This window comes from Mustela erminea, chromosome 1 (genome assembly GCF_009829155.1).
Source record: "Mustela erminea isolate mMusErm1 chromosome 1, mMusErm1.Pri, whole genome shotgun sequence".
Lineage (NCBI taxonomy): Eukaryota > Metazoa > Chordata > Mammalia > Carnivora > Mustelidae > Mustela > Mustela erminea.
This window is the reverse complement of record NC_045614.1, coordinates 192,412,599-192,426,718: the sequence shown is the minus strand read 5'-3', so window position 1 is coordinate 192,426,718 and position 14,120 is coordinate 192,412,599. Positions and strand designations below refer to the sequence as shown.

Below are 14,120 nucleotides of genomic sequence, written 5' to 3'. Positions count from 1 at the left end.
CCATTCCTGTAGGATCCATCCATTCACTACTAACATGTGGCTAGGAAGTTGGGAATAAATGCACAAAAACATACATCCCAGCTGACTCACTGACCATATCACTGTGGCAAGTTCCATGCTATTATTTGGAAATTTTCTTACCTTCTGAAATTGAAATCAGGAAGTGAATACTTATTTAGATGAAAAATGGAGCTTGGGGCACCTGAGTGGCTCAGTGGGTTAAGTCTCTGCTCCGGCTCAGGTCATGATCTCAGGGTCCTGGGATCAAGTTCCACATCTGGCTGTCTGCTCAGCAGGGAGCTTGCTTCCCCCTCTCTCTCTGCCTACTTGTGATCTCTCTCTTCCTGTCAAATAAATAAATAAAATCTTAAAATAATAATAATAATAAAGAAAAATGGAGCTTAACAAAAACAACAAAAATTAATCAATGTTTTGGCAGTCTCACACTGCTTAATCATGCTACAAATAGTGAATGGGCTTTTACACACAGACTCTCTTACTGGTGGCCCTAAAGGAACTTTCTGTGTTCTTCCCCACACTGGTGTCTCTCCTGCCACGTTTCAACTATCACCCTTATGGGTGTTGGAAACTCAGTGATCACTCCTCCATAGTGTTCAGGTTACTATTGTTGTAGTCAGTTACCCCAACATTTAGCAGTTTAAAATGACTGCTGCTTTCTGCTTACAGTTTTATGAGTCAGAAATGTGTCACCTCTTCACTGGGCAGTCCTCCCTTGGGGTTCTTATGAAATCGCAGTCAGTTTTTGGTTATCTGAAGGCTCAACTGGACTGGGTGTCCAAGATAGTACACTCATAGAGTTGGCAGTTGTAGCTGACCACTGTCTGGAGCTCAGCTGGAGTGTGGGCCAGAAGGTTTACATGTAGCTCACCAGCGTGGCAGTCTCAGGACAGTTGTATTCTTTTTTTTTTTTTTTTTAAAGATTTTATTTATTTATTTGACAGACAAAGATCATGAGTAGGCAGAGAGGTGTCGGAGGCAGGCCCCCGGCCAGGGCGGCCTCCGCCATTAAAAGATGGCGCCTGGCTAGTTGCCAGGTTAGGATTGCCTTGTGAGACTAAGCGGAACGCCCAAAGAGGAAGTAAACAGCATTGGTTGCTAGCGAAGTTGTTCGTTTAGGTGCACAGCCTGATTCGCTCCCTCCTGTACCCTGCTCGCTGATTGGTCATGTAAGCGTATATAAGTGTGTAGACTTGTGGAAATAAAGAGAGAGAAGATGCATCCGAACCAGGGTTCTTGTCGTCCTTGCGGGGCGAGGTGCGATAGAGAGGCAGGCGGAGAGAGAGAGGGAAGCAGGCTCTCAGCTGAGCAGAGAGCCCGATGCGGGGCTCGATCCAAGGACCCTCAGATCATGACCTGAGCCGAAGGCAGAGGTTTTAACCCACTGAGCCACCCAGGTGCCCCGACAGTTGTATTCTTATACGGAACATCAGGGCTGTAAAACATGAGTGTTTCTGCTCACAAGATAAAAGCCACATTGCCTCTTGTGACCTAACAAATCACATAAAGTTACCTCTGCCATGATCTATTGGTCACAAAGAAGCAAAGAGCTCACTTAGATTCATAGGAGGGAATTTAGTCTCCACTCCTGATGCAGGAGTAGCAAGCTCTCAACGAATATGGGGGATGAGAGATACTTGGTGCACATCTTCGGAAAAGAAAATGTACCCAAAGTGGTGAAATACTGCTCTGCATGAATTTCAATACTGTTTATTAGTTCTGCTGTTGAATATTCTATAATATTGCTAATGTTGCATTAGCTCAGTTTCATAATCTTTCTAGTTCTCTTGATATTTATTTTTCTTCCTTCTTTTGAGGAAGTAAAAAAAGAATCACTTAGTGGAATCCGATTTGCTGGTTTCAAATACAGGTTAGTCTCCATGTAAAGCTGTAGTATTAGATTGTAGAAGATACACAGTTTACTAGGAATACTTGCTCCCTTCACTTCCATATTCCAGTCAGGTGGCCTGCTTGTCTTTACACATGGAATGCTTCCTTGTAATCAGACTTGGTCTGGGAAGGAATTCTGGAAGTTTCTTCACATTACAGAATTTCTGGCTCACCATCGTGCTTATTATTAACCTTGATTCCCCAATGTCTGTTACTCAGAGCCGCTATATAGATGCAAAAATACTGGTCTGTGATTTTTGAACCCTGGGCTATGCACCTGTGCGTTGTTTGGACAGCTAGGATTCCTGCCTTAATAACATTCTTGGACTTGACCTTTGGTATCAGTCCTTATCTTGTGGAACTCTAGTACTTAACCACGGATAGATCACCTTAAGAATGAGAGTAGGAAGGCTGTTCATAGTTCTTTCAACAGACATTTTAAGATCAAATGTTACCTTAATATAAGATTGCTTTGTGATATCTGAGCACAGTATTTTTGATTCTCACTAGAATCTAGGTTCTCTGGATGGTATAACATGCTGATTAAGAGCTTAGTATTAAGAATTAAATAGTCTTAAGAGTTGAATCCTGGGCATGTAACTCCCTGGATCTCAGTTTTCTCATCTTTAAAATGCAAATAATATTACAATCTACAAGAAAGTATTGTTATGGAAAATAAATGAGTTAGTGAAGCTCTACCCCTTGGTCTAGTAACTGCACTTCATAAATACTCAACAGTATTAGGTGTTATTATCATCATCATCCTCATTATTTAAAGTAGGAGTTTTACTTTTCAGCTTTGTATATCTAGCACCTATGACAATCCCTCTCATATGATAAGCCCTCAACATTGAATTAAAACTTGCATATCTGTTGAATCTTGAAAAAAAATAAATTGGATGAAAGATTTTAAATTTTTGTCAAAGCCAAAATTATTCTGATAACACAGCTAGGCATAAAAAAAAACTTAGTCATACCAGGATTGGTATCACTGGCATGATCTGCGACCTGCAGTGTGCAACTGAAGAAGCAGAAAGGAAGAAGACAGGTTCAGCAGTGTTGGAAGTAAGTCCAGCCAGACCACTGGAATGCGGTGTCTTGAAAGACAAAAATGGGTGGAGGGCATGTGGCTCTGCATATGGCATTGTCAAAGTCCAATAATGCTACAAGGCATGGCTAAAAGTACTGAATGGGGGTTAGCATCTGGGAAGTCTGTCCAAGACCCAATGATAACCAAAGACCAAATCCTTATGCCTGGAAAAGCCCAGAAAAGCCAGGCAAGGCCTCAATCCAAATAAGCTCAGTCTTAGGCTAAGCAACTGTAGTAAGAGAAACAGGCATGAGCCCAGAACTGCAAAGACAACTTGGGGATTCAGACTCAAGAATAAAGCTTACATGCAAATGCTAGATCAGAAACAGACTGGTAGAAATAATGCTAAATCTTTAGAATATTGAACTGGAGTTCAGAAAATGTCCCTTGATCAAGATCAAGGTAAATTTTAGACCCTAAGGCTGGACTGAGTCTGCAGATAGAAGCCACATGACCCCCGATGCGAGGAAGAAAGGTTTGAGAAATCATTTTTGAATGAGATTTTTCTCTCATTTTGGATCTATAGCAAACCTCTATAAGAGCATAATTTCAAACATTCTCTAGGTGGGAGGATGAATTAAAGTTAAATTTAAGAATAATTTACTTTTGCATTGGTTATGGTGATACATTTGTGTGTTTCCACAGTAACCTATGGATATTACCCTCTCTTTCTGTCTCTGCCTCTTTTACTTTATTTAAATATAATTCATTTAAGAGAACCATGCAACTCATTCATTCATAATGAATAAAAATTCACTCAAAATTCAATCTACAGGGGTGCCTGGGTCACTAAGCCATTAAAAGTCTGCCTTCTGCTCAGGTCATGATCCCAGGGTCCTGGGATCCCTCCTGCTCAGAGGGGAGCCTGCTTCTCTCTCTGCCTGCTGTTCCCCCTACTTGTGTTCTCTCACTCCCTCTCTGTCAAATAAATAATTAAAACCTTTAAAAAAATCAATCTACAATTCAAAGATTTTTAGTATATCCACAGAGCTGTTCAGCCATGACCACAGTACATTTTGGAACATTTCATCACCCCAAAAAGAAAGTCCATATCCCTTAGTAGTCATTCCCAATCCCATCCCTCACCTCCTAGCCCCTGACCATCTCAAACCCACATTCTATCTCTATGGATTTACACATTCAGGACATTTCATTAAATGGAATCATACAGTATGTGGTTTTTGTGGCTGCCTCCTTTCACTTAGCATCATGTTTTCAAGGTTCATCCAGTTATCCAGTTATTATGTTGTAGCATAAATCAGTACTTCATTCCTTTTCATGGCTGAATAATATTCCATCCTATAGACATATTACATTTTCTATTCATCAACTGTTGAACATTAGGGTTGTTCCTACTTTTCAGCTATTATGAATAATGCTGCAATGAATATGTGTATAACATATATTCACATGTTGTCTGGACATATGTTTTCAATCATTTTGGATATATACCTACCAGTACAATACATCTCATTCTCAATTTATTTTATTTTATTTCATTTTATTTTTTTAATAAAAAATTATTTTTCTTTTGTTTTTCATTATTTAATAAAAAATTTTAAATAAAAATTATTTATTATTTATTTATTATTTTATTTAAGTTTTTTGTTATCTCAATAAACTGTTTTATAATTTTCTCTTCCATCCCACATACTCCTTTTTAGTCTTAAAGCATAAAAATAAACACAACAGATAAAGCGCCTGTGTTCAAGCTTACATTCCTCTACAAAGCTGTAAGCCCCTGAGAATAAAAACTGTAATAATTCTATTCCATGACCTATCCACATTGCCTAGCACAGCTCTGCTCATTAAGTTAATACAAGAATGAATTAGTATACCATCAACCTTTAGAAAAAGCTTAAATCAAAATAATAATGTTTAAAGAGAATTTGGTGCCCATCCCACAACTGACCTGTAGAATTAGTTCAATCCCTTTCAAATGTCTCTAATTTGCTAAGGAAGCTCCGTTTTATGTGTGCTCCTAAATGCAGCTCTCCTGTGCACCATGAGGCATCCACCATTGCCCCCTTCATCTTGGAATATGGACTCAGTGGGACCCAAGACCCCACACTGCTATCTTGATGGTGAAAAACACTTGTAGCTTTCTGTCCAGGGCTCTGAGGACCTCTTCTGATGCTCCTGCGATGTGTTTTGGCCTGTCTTCTTTTTCCCTGAATGCCAACTTGTTTTACTACATCCTTCCTGCTACTTAGGTTATACACTGTAAACACTATACGGCAATCACCCTTATCCATGGTTTTGGTTACCCACGGTCAACCATGTTGGAAGCAGATGATCAAAAGGTCAATAATAACATAACACTAAGTTCAGTGCCCATGTCATTCGCCTCATCATGGAGGCATTTTATCTTCTCCTATCATCACAAGAAGGATGAGTACAACACAAGAAGATATTCTGAGAAACAGAGACCACATTCATGAAAGCTTTATTACACTCTATTGTTATAATTGTTATATTTTATTATTTGTTATTATTAACCTCTTTCTGTGTCTAATTTTCAAATTAAACTTTACCATATATGTATGTATAGGAAAAAAAAAATGTAGTGTTCCTATGGTTTAGTACAATCTCAGTTTCAGTATCCAATGGAAGTCTTAGAACATATTCCCCATGGATAAGGAGGGATTGCTGTATTCTGTTACTGAATGCCCATGACTAATCTTTACTTTAAATAGCTCATAGAGAGGGGCACCTGGGTGGCTCAGTTGGCTACTCTTGATTTCAGCTCAGGTCATGATCTCAGGGCCATGAGATCAAGCCCCCTGCATCAGGCTCTGTGCTCAGCAGGGAGTCAACTGGAGATTGATTCTCTCCCCTTTCCTCTGCCCTTTTCTCTCCTCTCTCTCTCTCTCTTTCAGGGAAAAAAAAAAAAAATTAAATTGATCCTAGAGATTTTTCTGATCCTGGGATTTTTATTGCTCCTTCCTTCTCTTCCCATAGACACAGAATTGCAAGGGTGAGGAGGTCTGACTTGTAAGGCTGCTTACAATTCATCAGGGTACTCAAAAATTTTCTCTCCCCTCTGACAACATCCAATTATGAAACCCATTTTATGCACCTTGAATCTCTTGTTTTCTCACAATGAATTCTTCCGGTTGGGGGTCTCTGGTTGTTCATGCAAACAGACCCTTGAAGGATCGTTTTTGCAAGCTTTCCAGACATCAGCAAAAGGTCTGAATTATGAGGATGAGCAGCTTAAGTCTCCAACTTCATTCCTGCTACAGCAGCGTTTAGTGTAAAATGTGATTTGACAACATTCTGCTCTGCGTCTCTTGTGACCACCCACATGTGAGTCTGTTTCAATTACAGCTTTGTATTTATGAGTTTGGAAATAGATTTAGGAGTGGGCCAATGGTTCAGGTAATTTCAATATGACCTGGCAGCACTCTTGATCCAGTGATTTAATTTGTATCTTGTGCAAGTCACTAAAATGCTCTGAAATTCAAACTCCTCTTTTGTAAGAAGGGGGTTATTTACCCTGCAGAGTGATGACGATAATAGCTACTGTTTGCTGTCTTATGTCTGGGCTACAATTTCACACCCTTCTTAGCTATCGGCTCAATGATTGCTCACACCAATCCCATGAAATAGGTGCTATTATGCTATAGGATAAAATCATTCTAACTAATATACATGGACTATAAAAGAATCATGCTTATTACTTCTTTCATTTTTTTAAAAGATTTTTATTTATTTATTTGACAGACAGAGATCACAAGTAGGCAGAGAGGCAGGCAGAGAGAAAGGGAGAAGCAGGTTCCCTGCTGAGCAGAGAGCCCAATGCGGGGGCTCGATCCCAGGACCCTGAGATCATGACCTGAGCTGAAGACAGAGGCTTAACCCACTGAGCCACCAGGCGCCCTATTTTTATATTTTGTATTTTATTTGTTTACTTGTCAGAGAGAGAGAAAGAGAAAGAGAGATTGCACAGGCAGGCAGAGAGGTAGGCAGAGGCAGAGGGAGAAGCAGGCTCCCTGCCGAACAAGGAGTCAGATGTGGGACTTGATCCCAGAATACTGGGACCATGACCAGAGCTCAACTGACTGAACCACCCAGGCGTCCCTGCTTACTACTTTTAAAAATGAGGCATAGACAGGATTCATTCACTTCAGGAAACTTTATATGAGATCTTGTAAATAATTAATTATGTAGTCGACATACCCTTTCTCTAGAAAACACATTGGATCTGTTCAGCCAATATAGACCCCTTCCATAAATGATCTCATACACGTGCAGCTTAGGCCCACAGACTATTTTGACTTCTGCCAAGATCCATACTTCCTCAGTTTTATCCCACACTTGAATTCCACCCTGATGAAAGGCAGACAAAAGAACACTGAGAATCACCTGAAATACCACGAGTCTGTTAAGGCAGACTGAGCAATGGTAACTCACAAAGTCCAGCCCAGGACCACCCACCTTGTCTTGCTTCCTCACCCCACACTGGGCCAATGCTCCCACGGTGAAGAGTGTCCCTTGACACTTCAGTGAACTAGACCATGGGAACAGCATAAGCCCACTCCATGTGCTTTCTGTCATCTTTTTGTCTCTGCCGTGAGAACAGCAGGCCTGGCCTTTGATTTTCTTTTCATACAACCACCTGTGTTATTTTCTTCTTGATAGTGACTAGAGAACCACTTACTTACTTAGTCATCAGCTTGGTCTTATCTGCTTGACTGTGCACTTTACAAGCTACTCTGAGATATTTGGCCAGGAATTCAGTTTTTTTTTTTTTTAAAGATTTTATTTATTTATTTGACAGACAGAGATCACAAGCAGGTAGAGAGGCAGGCAGAGAGAGAGAGAGGAGGAAGCAGGCTCCCTGCTGAGCAGAGAGCTCGATGTGGGACTCGATCCCAGGACCCTGAGATCATGACCTGAGCCGAAGGCAGAGGCTTAACCCTCTGAGCCACCCAGGTGCCCAGGAATTCAGTTTTGATTAACAAATTCTGTTCTATGATTGAAGAAAAGATTAATTTGTTAAGAATTATAAGTACAAAGTGGTTGGGTTGGGGGAGGGTAGGGGGCCAGAAGAATTGTTGATAATCATAAATTTTTGCATTAAAATTCCAGTTTATTAAGTAATCAGCATGGGGGTGTCTGATTGGCTGATTAGATGCAGAGGCAAATCATGTGTTGCTTTTTTAGGGAAATTTCCATCAAAGTAGTTCCACCTAGAGAATTTGAATTAATGTATTATTTTAAATCCATGTATATTTATTTCAGATTGAGTGATCCTGCAGAACAAAGGAGTTGCTTTTTCACCCGGGACACTTGTGGCATCCGGGGTTGTGGCAGGGCTGAGAAGACCTTTTTCAGGCCTTAGTTCCACATCAAGCACACAGTTTCACTTAAGACAAGCACTCTTTCTCTCTTACCCTCTTCCTCCTCCTCTCCTTCACTCTCTCTCATTCTCTCTCTCACCTACCAGCCCAAACCCCGCATCCTAGAGTTCTAAGTCTCCTTCCACAGGCCCGCTCAGGTTAGGCCCACGTTAGGCCTACCCTAACGTAGAATACAGCTCAGGAAGTGTGGACCTGAGCCCATCAAAGCAGCTGGTCTGGGTGAGTATTCCTCACAAGTCTGCTGTTTTTTCTGCCTGCTTCTCCCACTCCCTCTGTCTGCCCCTCAGCCTGCTTGGGATCCCTCTCTCACTCTCTCTCTGTCAAATAAATGAATAAAAGGAAAAAAAAGTGGGCTGGAAAACAAGTTATACTCCTTCATCTGTAGCTAGAATTTCTTCAAAGTTGTGACTGAATCAGGCCACCCCTGGCTTTTGAGAGTGTTGAGAACCGGCCCCATCCCTCCTGGACACTCACTCTTCCTTATCTGCATATGCCGGACCTGGGATCTCTTCAAAGGCACCACAGGAGCGTCCCACCAGGAGTCTGTTTGGAAAGCTGGGAAAAAAAAAAAAAAAAAAAATCACAATTTGCTCATCGTGATGCCTCTGGCCACACCCCCAGGGGCCTGAGCCAACAGGGGTAGAAAACCGCTCTGTACCTCTGCTCCACTTGGAACTGGGAGAGCAGCTAATCCTACCAGAACTCACACCCCTGTTTATTCTCAGTCCCTGTCCGACATTCAAGTCCCTTTGACCATCTACCCTCTCCCCTACTCTCAGTCCCTAACTTCCCTTCTGCCTGTGCGTTTCTCTCTGCTTTCTTCTGTCATGGCCTCGGTGGTCCCCATGCTATGACACAAAACACCTCCACTGGAAAGCTCTACACAGAATGCTTCTGCACCTTCTGGATTTAACTAAAATCAAATAGTCTCCAAGACCAGCACTGCCTATGAAGACCTCTTGAATGACAAGAAGGCATGCAGGTGTCTCCTCTCTCCCCACTTGGGACTTTTACACTAAGCCGTATTCCCCTACATGTCAAAATCTGTCTTTGGGGGCTGATGTCAACTAGCAAGTCATGTTGTTAATACCTTTTGCTAACATCCAGTCTGGGCACCCGGACCATGTATTTCCTCCTAATTTGCCAACTTCTTAACTTCTGCTATGACCTGGGGTAAATTAAATAGCCGCTTAGGTGATATTTCTAACACATTTTCCTCACAGTTTCATCTTTAATCCCAAATCTTCCATTTTCACTCTACTTGAACCCTCTCTCACACACAGCCACACAGTGGCCCTTGAAATCATTCCCAAATACCCCGTGTCTGAAAGGTGCACCCTATTCATGGGCCAAAACCTCTTACCACTGCAATTGTGTCCATCCCTTAATCCCATTCTGCCCATTTTCACCTAATCCTGGTTTATATCACCTTGACCATTCCATTATCCTTCAATCAGCGAGCATCTTCCTGTTAAGCCAGACCTGTTGGCCCCTAGAACTTCTGATGTGAGGCATCTCACAGTGAAAAGACAATAGTAGCTCAAATCAATAATCCATCTCCAATGCCCATTTCCTGATTCCCCTGGAGAAAAGCAGACCACTGGACTCTCATATCACTTGACAATCATTCGGTGGGATCTTACTAGCAACTGATGGCATCCATGTTCCACACAATCTATTTCATGCCTTCTAAACTCTCCCCCAGCTTGTTGTTTGCCACACTTTCCACCTGCAATGAAAATGAAATGGTTGTAGTTGTCTCCATCATTTTCAGAAAAGAGTTTTCATATGATGATGGGATTGCTATGTATTGATCACCTGGGTTCTGGCCAACTAAAACCCTTCCTGCAATAGAGGACATTCATAGTTCCTTTCCTGAACAAAATAAATACACGTAAGAAACACATTCACCAAAGAAAGGTGTTTTATATATAGTATCTGAGCAGTTACAAAGTTGGCAAATCCCTGATAAAACAATCCTGAGTTTATCCATTTTTCTAAATATGTATATTTAAAATATATAAAATATGTAATAATATATGTATAACATATTTATAATGAATATAATCATTTAAACAAATCCAATTAAGCACTATTAGATGCCATTCCCACTCCTAGTAAACTCTGTGAGGAAATGTATTTTATTATTGTTTTTATTCCCACTGCCTAGGGCTTATAACTGTGTATAGATAGGTTCTAGAGTTATTTGAATATTCAGGTCTTTAATGAAATACTGTAGGAGCAAATCACATACCTTTTTTTGACATCCTCAGCTACCTCAAGATGGGAAAAAAAAATCAAGAAATCATAATTATACGTTGCTTTCTTTTTCTCTATGACCTACATCAAGTCAAAAAATCAGATTTATAGGATAGATAGGTCCAATTTTGGCAACAGCTTCAGATGTTTCTAATGTCTTGGTACCATACAATAAAGGGCCTAGAATATCTCCCTGTTGGTCAGATCCAATTCAAATACTGAAGCAGACCTCCCCTTAGATGGCATTTTCTCTCTGCCCAAAGACACTGGATCTTTCCTCTTAACATCCTTTGGCTCTCAGTGAGTCTGGGAGTAGCAAGGGTTGTCCAGGACCTCGTAGGTAGTAGTCACTAGCAAAGTACTCCTAGGAGTCAGCCTTCACTTTCATCCTCACTCCAAGGCACGAAATTCCAAACTTTGTGAATCTCAAAATGTCTCTGTGTCCATCAGGTAGGGATTCTGAATCCTTTGAAGTTGGACTTCACATACACCCAGGATTTAATGAGCCATTTGTTATCAAGACATATAATTCATGATATTATTCTCCTACCATGCTCTGGCAAGGACCAATTTTCCCCAGTTTCTCCAGGAAGTTATCCATGGGTATTTATTTCAGAGCATTACCAGTCAATTTGCATTAATTAATCAGATGTGCAGAAATGTAACAGTGCTACTTTTCTAGCTAACCTCTGAATCTCTCCTTGATCACTGGCAATAATAATAATAATAATAACAATATTTTTTAAATTGAAAGCATATACCTTGAAGTCATATCCTGTTTAAAATATTCCCTTTGATGTAAAAGTTTATTCCTATAAATCCTTCAGGATTTAAACTTATTCAGTTCATGGTTTAATCTCCTTAGCATAGTTGTTCTAACCTCTCAAAAGATTTCTTTGTCCTTTTGCCACCCTGCAGGGTATAAGAGGAACTCATCTCATATTATAGTGTCACCTGTGTTGGGGGAAGAGGGGCTTAAGAAGGAGTCCAATCTTCATTTCTTCCTCCAAATTCTCATTAGATGGCTGAAGTGTATTCTGCTACTGCATAGTCTAGGGTTATTGATCATCAGCCTTTGTTCTCCCAACTATGGCTGCCTTCTTCCCTTTCACACCTAAAGACTGGTCTCAACCTTAATCTCTGCTCATAAGGACTGAACTACATTTGGTCCTTATCTCCATCCCAACATCTTGTGTTCTACTGGCCCTCACAGCATTTCAGCACCCCACTAACTTTTGGAGGAGCTTCTGAATCTCTTCCTCCAGACCTGCCACATAACACAGGGTTCAAGGCAAGAGTATAAACGGTGACCCACATGTCCTCATTCCAAATATTACTAAGCAAACAGATCATTAAATATAATACATCCTATACTTTCACCTGGGCAAATATACATTTATAATGACTTAGGTCATTTGAATTTAGAAATATTAGACTACTTACAGGTTCACACAGAAATGTGTTGACATAGGGAAAGCAAGGCCCAGTTTATGGGCCACTTTCCATTGTCCTCCCACCACTGGCTCCTTTCCTAATGGCCTTGAATGTGCCTGTATGGAAATCGCAGTCCATGTAGTTAAACTTTCATCTATACCCCATACCAACCTCCTTCTCCCCCAACACACACACAAATAAGAACATATTGGCCACCACTCAGCCCTAGGGGTTTACACATTGGTAGTATGACTTACACTTCAGAGACTAGAGCCAGGAAGAGACATACAAAGCCTAACTATAATCTTGGAAGAATTTTTAGCATCTCAAGGATCTAGAGTATGATTTAGAATAGTAGGAATGGAGTGATCTCTGGGTGGACAAGTCTCTTTGGTCCCAAAGTGTTCTAGCTCTGCAGGATAGGATCTAGTCAGAGAAAAGCCAGTGTGTACCACTTTAAAGTGTGAGTCCCAGAACAAGGGTCTAAGAACAATGTTGGTCTCCTCCTATTACAAGACATCACAACAATTGAGGAGGTGGGGACCATCTCAAGATCCTGCTCTCTGGCTCACACTCCATTGCTACTCTGCTGTGGCTGCCAAGGTTGAAGAGAATCACTCACAGTTGTTAGTGAAAAGGGGCACATATCCTCCTTTAGTGCTGAGGTTCTCAAGTCATTTAATGTTCTCTACCTGCCTCCATGGGTTTCAAACTTATGGAGAACGCAAAAGGATCAGCACCAGACTGCCGTTCCCACTTATTTGTTCTTTCCTCCCTCTCTTTCCAGACTTCTCCATTTAGGCCAGAAAGGATGTTATGGTCTTCCACACGGTACAAAGCTGTCCTTAGGTTGTCTCTTGCATCCTTCTCTATTCTTCGTGGTTAACCATATTAATGATATTATTTGTATGTGCATATTTGGGTTTTATTTACATATACACAGTTTTAAAGAGTTAATCAACACTAAACACTTATTAAAACATTTTAAATTTAAGTTCAATTAATTAACAAATACTGTATTTTTTTTTCAGGGGTACAGGCCTGTGATCCATCAGTCTTATATAATACCCAGTGCTCATTATAACATGTACCCTCCTCAATGACCATCACCCAGTTACCATCCCCCCGCACCTCCCCCACCATGTTTGTCTCCACCTTTGGTTTCATCTTGTTTCATTTTTTCCTAAATACTTATTATAAGAGCCTTCCATTTTTCTTTCTCCAGAGCTAATTTCAATTCTTTAGCTTATTTTTTCTGTATTTCTCGGTAAAATTCTAATAACATTTAGTATTATTTTTTACTTTTTGGTTTTATACATTAATTAGAAATGATTTACCAACCTCTCCCCCACATCCCAACCTCCCCAGGTGCATACTTATGTCTATATAACAGACTCCGGCTGGCAAAAATTCCTATTCTTATATCCTCCCCCATGCCACACACATATAACTTCTGTTTCCTTCAAGATTGGCATTCATATTTAGAATAAAGGGTAGAATCACGAAGTGACAGCTCTGTTGCCTGAGTCAAATAATTCTCCAAGTTCAAAAGATTTTACTGAAGATGACTGAAGATGTTGTCCTACCATGAATAGAGAGTCCCATAAAGAGGAGTTTTCCAGAGGAGAAAGAATGCCACCATGAAGTTAAAAGGGAGTCTGAATCTTGTCTTATAGCAGCATTGGAGTCTCTGAATGGAAGTGGACTGGATATATTAGACAGAAACTAAGGTACTTAAATCAGTTTCTGAAAGTATTTGGAAGTAAGACCAGGGAAAATAATAAGCAAAAATAGCAGACAGAAAATCAGGAGACTGCAGTTAGCATAGGAACTAAGAGAGTGAAAATCCAGGGAGCGATCTTAGTGTCAGATTCCCAAAGGTCAAGATCCAAAAATCCAGTGCGTTTAATGATTCAGTTGTCATGGTTAGACAGCAAAAGTGTTTCAGCACATTTGTGAAGGTAAAAAGAAGCCTTCAAGAGACCCGGAGAGTGGGAGTATAAGTAGAAATAAGACAGTAAGTTATTTTTTTAAGAAGTCTGTTGAAGGGAAGGGAAGAGAGT

The 14,120-nt window shown here is 40.5% G+C and overlaps 1 long non-coding RNA gene across 1 annotated transcript in view; it reads left to right on the top strand.

Moving 5' to 3' along the window:
- LOC116567279 overlaps positions 1-14,120 on the top strand; it is a 20,490-nt gene extending 6,370 nt beyond the window's left edge. Inside the window, exons 2-3 of the long non-coding RNA XR_004276181.1 lie at positions 6,155-6,158; positions 14,111-14,120. This is a non-coding gene — a long non-coding RNA (uncharacterized LOC116567279). The remainder of the gene's footprint in view (positions 1-6,154; positions 6,159-14,110) is intronic.